Genomic DNA, 9,534 nt, shown 5'->3' on the forward strand with positions numbered 1-9,534 from the left:
TCATTGGAGGATCATACAGTGGTTTTCCTTTTTGAGTAGTTAAATATTTTTTTACAGTAGTTTTCATAGCAAAACTGGGCAGAAGGTTTAGAGATTTTTCCATTTATCCCTGCCCATACATGTGAGAGATTGTCAGTAATCCCCACCACAGTGATACTTTCCCACCCCTTCCATCAAGGAGCTCTGGATTCTGGCAGCTGGCTTTAATTTGGATTTCAGATCTGCTAGCTGTGGAAAATCCTGATCTTGAGGCCCTGGCTGCCTCAGGTCACGCACACTCCTTCAGAAGTGCATGTAGCCTTGGCAGGGGTGGCCACATGAGGGCAGTAAAGACCCACCACCATGCAGCCAAATCCAACATGGGGCTGAGAGAAATGTTCCAAAGCAGAAGAGACAGAATCAAATCCCAGGATTCTGAAGGAGACAAGGACAGCATGCAGATTCAGTTTACCCCCATTGTCTTTCCTAGCCCAAGACTTGGGGATGCTTTATATTAGCCAGAAACATTTGTAAGATCCAAAGTCTGTTTTACAGATCTCTTCCCAACCTGTTGGTTTGTTTCTAGGTTTCCCCCTGAGAAAGTTATTGTCCAGTTACAAAGCAAACATTCTTTGGAGAAATTTGAGCATTATCTGTTTATTCTTTATGTGCTATATTATAGCGTCATGGTTTATAGAGAATTTTTCACACTTGGGCTGGGAAGGTAGCTCAGTGGTAGAGCGCTTGCCTTGCAAGCATGAGGCCCTGGGTTCGATTCCTCAGTACCACATAAACAGAAAAAGCCGGAAGTGGCGCTGTGGCTCCAGTGGTAGAGCACTAGCCTTGAGCTGAAGAGCTGAGGGACAGCGCCCAGACCCAGAGTTCAGGCCCCATGACCAGCAAAAAAAAAAAAAAAAAAGAGAGAGAGAATTTTTCACACTTACAAAAAGCACCTTATCTCCTATCAGTCTTGAAAGGCAGAAGAGATATCATTGTTCTGTTGAAGGAAACTCAGACTAGAAACTTGAAGTGACTTGCCCAACAGCATGCTGAATTTGTGCTAGAACCACATCAAGTATGAATTTCTTTGATTCCAGAGCCTCATCTTATTCCTTCTAGTTTTCATTTGTTTATGTGTGTAGACTGAGGTTTGTTCTTTTTTGTTGGTGGTGGTTGTGGAGCTTGAACTCAGGGCCTAAGCTCTTGTGCTCAAGGCTAGTACTATACCACTTTGAGCCACAGCTCTACTTCTGTTTTGTTGGTGGGTATTTGGAGATGAGTCTCATGGACTTTCCTACCTGGGCTGGCTTTGAACTGTGATCCTCAGACCGCCTGAGTAGCTAGGATTAAACTTGTGAGCCACCAGTGCCTAGCTAGACTGAGTGTTTGTTTGTTTGCTTGTTATATGTTATTAAGGATCAAATCACATCCAGGGCCTTGAGCTGAACTGTACTCCCAGTCCTGTAAGCTGAGTTTTTAAGAACAAAGACTGCTGATTCATATTTCAGAGCCTTGAATGGTGCCTTTAATCTTTGGGCCTGTGACTGTGTTGTGTAAGGTCTGTCCCTTAGGAGCTGGATTCTATTATTTATCTCTTACTCACCACCATTCAGTAATTCTGTGATTTAAAAGACAGTGGTGGCTTTAGTGATCCTATTGGCTGAACAGTTCAAGTGCTCCACTTGGCTTCCAGCCTATGAAGACCCCTCCTTAGTAATACAGGGAGGGTGATAGAATAAGTGTTGAATATATGTTAAAATTATATATGTATATGTATATATTATATAATATAGGATATAATATGATATATAATTATATACATATATATGAAAAAATTATATATATATATATATATATATATATATATATCACATCGTGTTGCTTAAATGAGGTCAGCTTTTACAGTAGGTCTGAAAAAGTACTTAAGAATTGTATTGTTAGGGGCTGGGAAGATGGCTCAGTGGTAGAGTGCTTGCCTTGCATGCCTGAGGCCCTAGGTTCAATTCCCTAGCACCACATAAGCAAAAAGAAAAAAAAAGCCGGAAGTGGCGCTATGGCTCAAGTGCAGTGCCCAGGCTCAGAGTTCAGGCCCTATGACTGGACCCCAAAAAAAAAAAAAAAAAGAATTGTATTGTTAGTAGGCAGTAAGGCAAAAAGCATGAAGCAGGTGTACCAGGGGCAAGTCCAAGGAATTATGGTGAGGTAGGAAGATGTAACAAAACTATTTAGTCACAAAAATAATTTCAAGTCTGGCTCTATCATGTGTAAGCCATGTAACTCTGATTACGCTGCTGGCCTTCAACGAGCCTGGTTCCTCATCTGTGAAGCCAGGAACAAATTCTTGCTTTCCTTTTGTTGACACTTGGAGTACACCATGCTAGTGTCCAGTGGTGCTAATACCCACTTTCCCCCCCTTTTCCCTTTGCCCTCCTTTACCAAGAGGATCGCCTCTTTGGCACCACGGAGAATGCCTCTGTTTCCCAGAAACCCCAGTTCATTGTCCACACCTGGGTTGCCTTCTGAGGGTGTGGAGGAGGGAAGGGCTGGAGGAACCCTGGAATGAGTCTGGGAACAAGTCCCAGCACATGTCACTGTTTGCTTTGTCATCCTCATTCAATGACCTCATAGGAGGAAGGGAGGAGCAGCAGGAGTTGTTCTGTCCAGATACCCAAGGAGGCTTCTGACATCTACTGTTTTCTTTGGCACAAAGAGCAGGCACTGGGCTGTGATTTTTAAGGTCTGAGCTAATCTTGGAAGTGAAGAACAGCACCTCCCACAGCTGGCTAGACTTTGCTTCTTGGGGAGCTGCCTTTAGCAAAATGGCAGAAGCAGCTGGAGTGGGCTCTGAAATCCAGAATGTTGCCCCTGCTCCTGGGAGGGGGTCCAGAGCCTGCCGCCCCATCCCGAGCGCTCACAGGCCTTAGTGTCTACCTTAGCTGAGTACTAAGACTGGACTTCCCATTCACTTAGCGACGGGGCTGGGGTTGGGACAGCTCCTGAATTGATCCTTAACATGGTCCTTAAGGGACTGATAACTAGGCTAGACTGAGACGCCAGTGACCCAGGGGTCAAGGAGTACCCTTCATCCTTGTGCTCCTACCTTGAGTATGGGTACTCAATGAGTACTCTGTGCTAGGCCTTTTGGAAAAAGGAGGCAGCCACATGTAGTCAGAAGGGCAGATAGGACCATTTTTACCCCCAGCGTTCTTTCCACCTCACCCCCTCTGGTACCCCTGACTTAACAGTGGTTGGGGTTTTTATTCCCCACTCCCTTGTTTAAAAAAAATTATTTTAGAGACAATAGCCTCTGCTTTCTGTGTGCTGGGATTGTAGGCATGCCCAACACACCTGGCCTTAATTAAATTTTAAATACATTTAAGATTTAATAATTTTTTTTTGGTTGGTCATGGGCTTGAACTCTGGGCCCTGTCCCTCAGCTCTTCAGCTCAAGGCTAGTGCTCTACCACTTGAGCCACAGAGCCACTTCTGGTTTTCTGAGTGGTTTATTGGAGATAAGAGTCTTGAGGACTTTCTTGCCCGAGCTGGCTTTGAACTGCGATCCTCTCAGATCTCAGCCTCCTGAGTAGCTAGAATTATAGGTGTGAGCCACTGGCACCCAGCTTAATAATCTTTAATAGGGGCTGGGAAGACGGCTCAGTGGTAGAGCGCTTGCCTTGAATGCATGAGGCCCTGGGTTCGATTCCTTAGCACCACATAAGCAAAAAGAAAAAAAGCCAGAAGTGGCGCTGTGGCTCAAGTGGTAGAGCGCTAGCCTTGAGCTGAAGAGCTGAGGGCCAGGGCCCAGGCCCAGAGTTAGGCCCCACAACTGGACCCCCCCAAAATAATAATCTTTAATAAATTTAAGAGTTAATGAACTCAATTTCTTAGCCAAATAAATTGAACCTACCAATTATTCATTTCTAGGGTTTTTTTTTGTGGAAAGTGTCAAAATTTCAATGATTATATATTTGGGTTAAGGATTTTTATCTCATTTTTGAATTTTTAAAAAAAATTGTTATAAAGGTGATGTACAGAGGGATTACAGTTACATAAATATCTCTAGGTTTTGTTAGTGAAATATTTACATAGTTGCAGTTGAGTGTTTCCGATCAACAGATAATACTAATATTACAACACTGAATAAGTATCTAACCAGAAAAAAAGAATGAATTCAACATTTTAGTCATTAATCCTAGTTGGTATTCTTAAAATTAAAAAAGGTAGCTGGCAGACTACAGGGGATTCAGTGTAAGGATTAAGAAGTGATGAGATACAGCTGGATTTTGAAGTATACATAAGAGTTCACAAGCAAAGAGTGGAAAGAGGTGGTGGGGGGATGTGGGATGGCCGGAGATGTGGAATGGTCCGGTGTGTCCCAGCACCTCCACCCCAAGGCTGATCATTGGATCAGGCTTGAGCTCAGTGGTTAGAAGCCAGGGTTTGGAATGGAACTAATGAGGTGGGGATGAGAACCAGAAATCAAATGGTCCATTGTTCTAGTCTTTCTACATCATAGTCTGGAGAAATGGAGGCCGGAAATCCCATTGGAGTCCCTTTGGTTCTCAAGGGCAGGAGAGGAAAAGAATTACAGCAAAGGACAAGCCAGATTTCTGCCCTAAAACTGGCCTGAAATCTTTCTCCCACCCCAGCTGCCCCACCCTTTAGCTTCAAGAACAAACCATTTATATTCTGTGATTTAAAAAAAAATAATTGGCCCATCTCATAAATGTTCCAGAATCGGAACAAACTGTGCCATGGCTGAAACAAACCCACTGAACAAATAAACAAGGCAGGCTGTGGGGCTGGCGAGCACTAGACATGGCACCCCTAGCTCAGGCCTTCCTCAAAGCTGTCCTGAGGCCTGGCCTCTGCTGCTTCCTCTGTACCAGGAGGGGCAGGGCCTTTCGGTGGGGGTGGGCAGGGAAGGTGCTGGGGGGTCTGGGCTGTAAGTAGCTTGTGCTGAAGGAAGACCTGCAGAACTGAAGGTTCAGAAGCTCCTTTCTTTCCACCACCACCTCAGACACTAAGGCCTGGAAAAGGAGGGATCTCTTCATGGGCATTTGCTCAGAGCTCTGCCATTGTGTGCAGTTCCCATGCGCTTCCTGAGGGTCCCTTCCCGGCTGTGCTCCGGGGCACACAGGGAGTCTGAAGCAACCGTGCCTTGCATACACCCCAGAGTCTTTGTTCCTGTCGTTTCTACCACCAGCCTTGCCAACCCCCATGCCCATCATTCAGTCTCAGCTTCAGTGCCATTTTCCTGATAGCCCTGTACGGAATGCCAGGGTCCTCCAGCTCTCCCCAGCTCTCCTACCCAGCTTCATCATCCTCACAGGATTTACAGCTGTCTGCAAGTATGTATGTGCTTGTTTGTTTACTCACTTGCTTTCCATCTGACTGAAGTATAAGCTACCTAAGGGCAAGAATTTTGTCTACACTCTTAGCAGTATGCAGTGGTAGAGTATGTGAATCATGTTTTGGTAGGCACCAACTTTAATATGTGTGTGTGTGTATAAACTATCTCATTTAGTCCTTTTAACAATCCCAAGAGGAAGGCACTCTGCTATCTTCTACATTTTAGAGTGAGGAGACCAGAACCTAGGGATATGTAGCTTGCAGTTGAGAACTTGGGTTTAGCCCTGTCTGTAAGTCAGAGCTTTCTCCTTTCTCCTCCTCTGCAGGAGCAGATGGTAACTTGGGTGTATGGCACCCCAGCTCTGACCCTTCCTTCCACTTTTTTTTTTTTTTGGCCAGTCCTGTGGCTTGAACTCAGGGCCCTGGCACTATCCCTGAGCTTCTTTTACTCAAGGCTAGCGCTCTACCACTTGAGCCACAGCTTCACTTCCAGTTATTTTGGGTAATTTGTTGAAGATAAGGGTCTCATAGACTTTTCTGCCCTGGCTGGCTTTGAACCATGATCCTCAGATCTCAGGTTCCTGAATAACTAGAATGACAGGTATGAGCCTGGCCTCCCCCCACACTTTTTTTTTTTTTTTTAATAAAATCTACCTAAAAGCTTTAAGGCTAACAGAGGTCCTAGAGTACTCTTCATTCAACTTCACCGATGGTAATATTTTGCTACATTTGTTTTAGTATTCTCTTTCTTTCTTAAAGTATATGTACATTTATACTTACAGTTTTAAATCATTTGAGGATCAATTATAGACATTATACTTCTTTTTTTTTTTCTTTTTTTTTTTCGGTCCGGTCGTGGGGCCTGAACTCTGGGCCTGGGCGCTGTCCCTCAGCTCTTCAGCTCAAGGCTAGCGCTCTACCACTTGAGCCACAGCGCCACTTCTGGCTTTTTTTCTTTTTGCTTATGTGGTGCTGAGGAATCGAACCCAGGGCCTCGAGTATGCAAGGCAAGTGCTCTACCACTGAGCCACCTTCCCAGCCCGACATTATACTTCTTCACCCTTAAATACTTCAGAGTGATTTTCTTTAACACATAGATCCTTCACATGTCAGGGAACATCAAATATATATAATGCTATATTTAATATACACTCCATATTAAAAATTTTAAGACCCAGGAGTCAGTGGCTCATGCTTCTAATCCTAGCTACTCAGGAGGCTGAGATCAGAAGATCATGGTTCAAAGCCAGCCTGGGCAGGAAAGTCCCTGAGACTCTTATCTCCAATAAGCCACCAGAAAACCAGAAGTGGCGTTGTGGTTCAAGTGGTATAGTGCTAGCCTTGAGCTGAAGAGCTGAGGGACAGCGCCTAGCCCCAGAGTTCAAGCCCCACGACTGACCAAAAAACCCTTTTTTTAAAAGTTAAAGATAGTAGAAAGTTTATCAGAAAAGAAATATAGCAGAGATAGTACATGGCATAGACATGCCACAGGGACGATGGCAGGTTAGCCTATGTCTGCCATCTTGGGCCATCTTCAGCTATCTTCTTCATTATAGCGCTTGGTCTTGGGTTAACTAGTGAGCATTAGATGGCTTTTTGATTGGTGGGTCTCTTTTCTGTTTCCTGTAAAGTTATGGTACCAAATTCTGTCCATATCAAGACGTATCAAATTCTCTCAATAATATTCTTAAAAAAAAAAAAAAAAACTAATCCTAGGGTTTAGCACTGTCCCTGAGGTCTTTCGCTCAAGGTTGGTGCTCTACCAGGTAAACCACAGCTCTACTTCTGGCTTTTTGTGGTTAATTGGAAAAAGTCTCAGACTTTCCTGCTTGGGCTGGCTTCAAACCCAAATCCTTAGATCTCAGCCTCATGAGCATTGAGGATTACAAGCATAAGCCACCAGTCCCTGGTCCAAGTTTGTTTTGTTTTTAACTTGTCTAGGATCCAATTCCAATAACATAGTCCTTGCAGTCTCCGTTATTTAGTTTAGAATAGTTCCTCAGCTTTCCTTTGCCTTTCAAGACCTGGATATTTTTCAAAAGTTCAAGCTAGTGTTCTGTAGCAGGCTCCTTAGTTTGGATTAGTCTGATGTGCTTCTGGTTAGAGTCAGGCCAGGCATTTGCTGGCAGACTCCCAGAAGATGCTGTGTGATGCTCTTGTGTAGAAATTGGTGATAATCTCTTTGATTTGTCAGCTTTGCTATTGTAAAGTTACTACTTTTCCCTTTGTAATTAATAAGTAAATGGGTGGAAGATACTTTAAGACTGAATATCCTGCTCTTCTTAAACTTCTGTAGCCACTGATGAATCTAGATGGAATCAATTGTTAGTATGATGATTACAAAATGGTGGATATGGTTCTGATGTCAAGTCTGCTATCTATTCTACAGTGATAGGGTGGGATGGAAGGGAGGAGGGAGAAGAGATCTAATCGAATTACTCCATTCCTAATAGAATAATGCCTTCCATTTATCAACACTCACTAAATTCTAAATGCTACACTAGTCTTTTTTCGTCCATTAGTTCATCCAGTCCTGATCACAGCTCCATGGGACTGTCTTGTTCCCTCCAATTTATAGACAAGGAAACTAAGACTCGGGCGCTTGCCTAAAGTCTTACAGCTAAAAAGTACAAGAGTCTGGATGGGTGAAATTCTTTTCCATGGCAAAGAGCCCTGGGTTGCGTCATGGCAGGGAACTCTGCTTTTCAGCTCTTTCCTGGCTTACAAGTGAGCCATGCTCTAAAAGAGGATGCTTAACCTGGATGTCTGAATCTTGCAAAGAGACTGGTGAGCCCCTTTGTACAGTTACTTTATGTCACCAGCTTTGTAGGGGTCTTTGATACTGCCCCCTGACTGGGAGTGGTCTGAGAGAATTCTCCGCCCCCTTGTCTGGGCCCTGCTTCCACCCAGGTGGCAGAATCATCCCTAGACATTGACTCATGCGTTCCCTTGCTATATTCCCTGTGCTTAGAAAGGCAGGAAACTAACTCTGCTGTTCTAGAAAGCCTCTCAACAATAACCTTGATTGAGGGGATTTTCCAGTTAACCCTGGAGAATGTCAGTTAACCAAAGGCTCATTGTATTCTTGTTCTTTGAAATGTGTACAGTAACTTTCATTAACCAGACAATTCAACTAAACAAAATTCCACCTGGTGAATAAATCAAGAACCACAGAATTAATTACCAATTTATTTTTATTTTTTTCTCAAGGCTAGCACTCTACCATTGGAGCCACAGTGCCACTTCTGGCTTTTTGGTGGTTAATTAGAGGCAAGAGTCTCACAGACTTTCCTGCCTGGGCTGTCTTGGAACTACAATCCTCAGATCTCAATCTCCTGAGTAGCTAGGATTTACAGGCATGAGCCACCAATGTCACATCACTCCTTATTTTGGACTCAGTTTACCCGTATGTTTTAGTTCATGTGGATGGCTAACATACAATATTTAGATATCCTAGATTTCAAGTCACCAGCAGATCTGGTGTCTAGTGAGGGGTTATTGGTCAGGGATGCTAGCGTCTATGTCTCTACATAGCAGCAGGGACAAACAAACCCCCTCAAGGCCCCTCCCCACCTTTTAAACAGCTTTGGAAAGTTTTATTAGAGAAAACTTATGCACTGCTTACTTTTCTCCAGTTTGTTTTGGCCTGCTTCTAGTGATACCAAAATCATCTGGATCAAGGACAGCCAGTGTATATCCTCTGATGTATTCCCCACATGCTGTATCCAGTTCATATTATTGCTACTGTAGTGATAGACACCAGTTTTGGCCAACATAGCATAGTATTCCATTTCAGATTTCCTCAAGGCTGGGCAGTTGTTGGCAAAGATGACCAATTTCCCTTTGTCCTGCTTGATTATCTTCAGAGTCTGCTGTACCCCAGCAGGTACTTTCCACTTTCTATAACAAGTTGGAGCCTAGAGAATGACTTCAGAGACATTTTCATCTTCTTGATGGCCACCATCTTTGTGCCTTAGGTGTGGGACGCCTCCCAAGACAAAGCAGCTGACAACATGGCTGGGTAGAGAGAAAGCCTCCTCTCCACTTCTATTATTATTATTTTTTGATAAAAAACAATCTCATTCATGATGGCAGAGCCCTTTTAATCCCATCATCTCCCATAGTCACCTCTTTTCAGCACTATTTGTGTTGGATGTTAAGTTTCAATTATAAACAAATGTGTGTGTGTGTGTGTGTGTGTGT

The 9,534-nt window shown here is 43.8% G+C and overlaps 1 pseudogene; it reads right to left on the bottom strand.

Annotated features, from left to right (window-relative positions):
• Positions 1-8,877: 8,877 nt before the first annotated feature.
• On the bottom strand, positions 8,878-9,295 carry LOC138829009 (large ribosomal subunit protein eL30 pseudogene; annotated as a pseudogene).
• Positions 9,296-9,534: the final 239 nt, after the last annotated feature.

Source organism: Dipodomys merriami, unplaced genomic scaffold (assembly GCF_024711535.1).
Source record: "Dipodomys merriami isolate MVZ:Mamm:240054 unplaced genomic scaffold, mDipMer1.0.p SCAF_17, whole genome shotgun sequence".
Lineage (NCBI taxonomy): Eukaryota > Metazoa > Chordata > Mammalia > Rodentia > Heteromyidae > Dipodomys > Dipodomys merriami.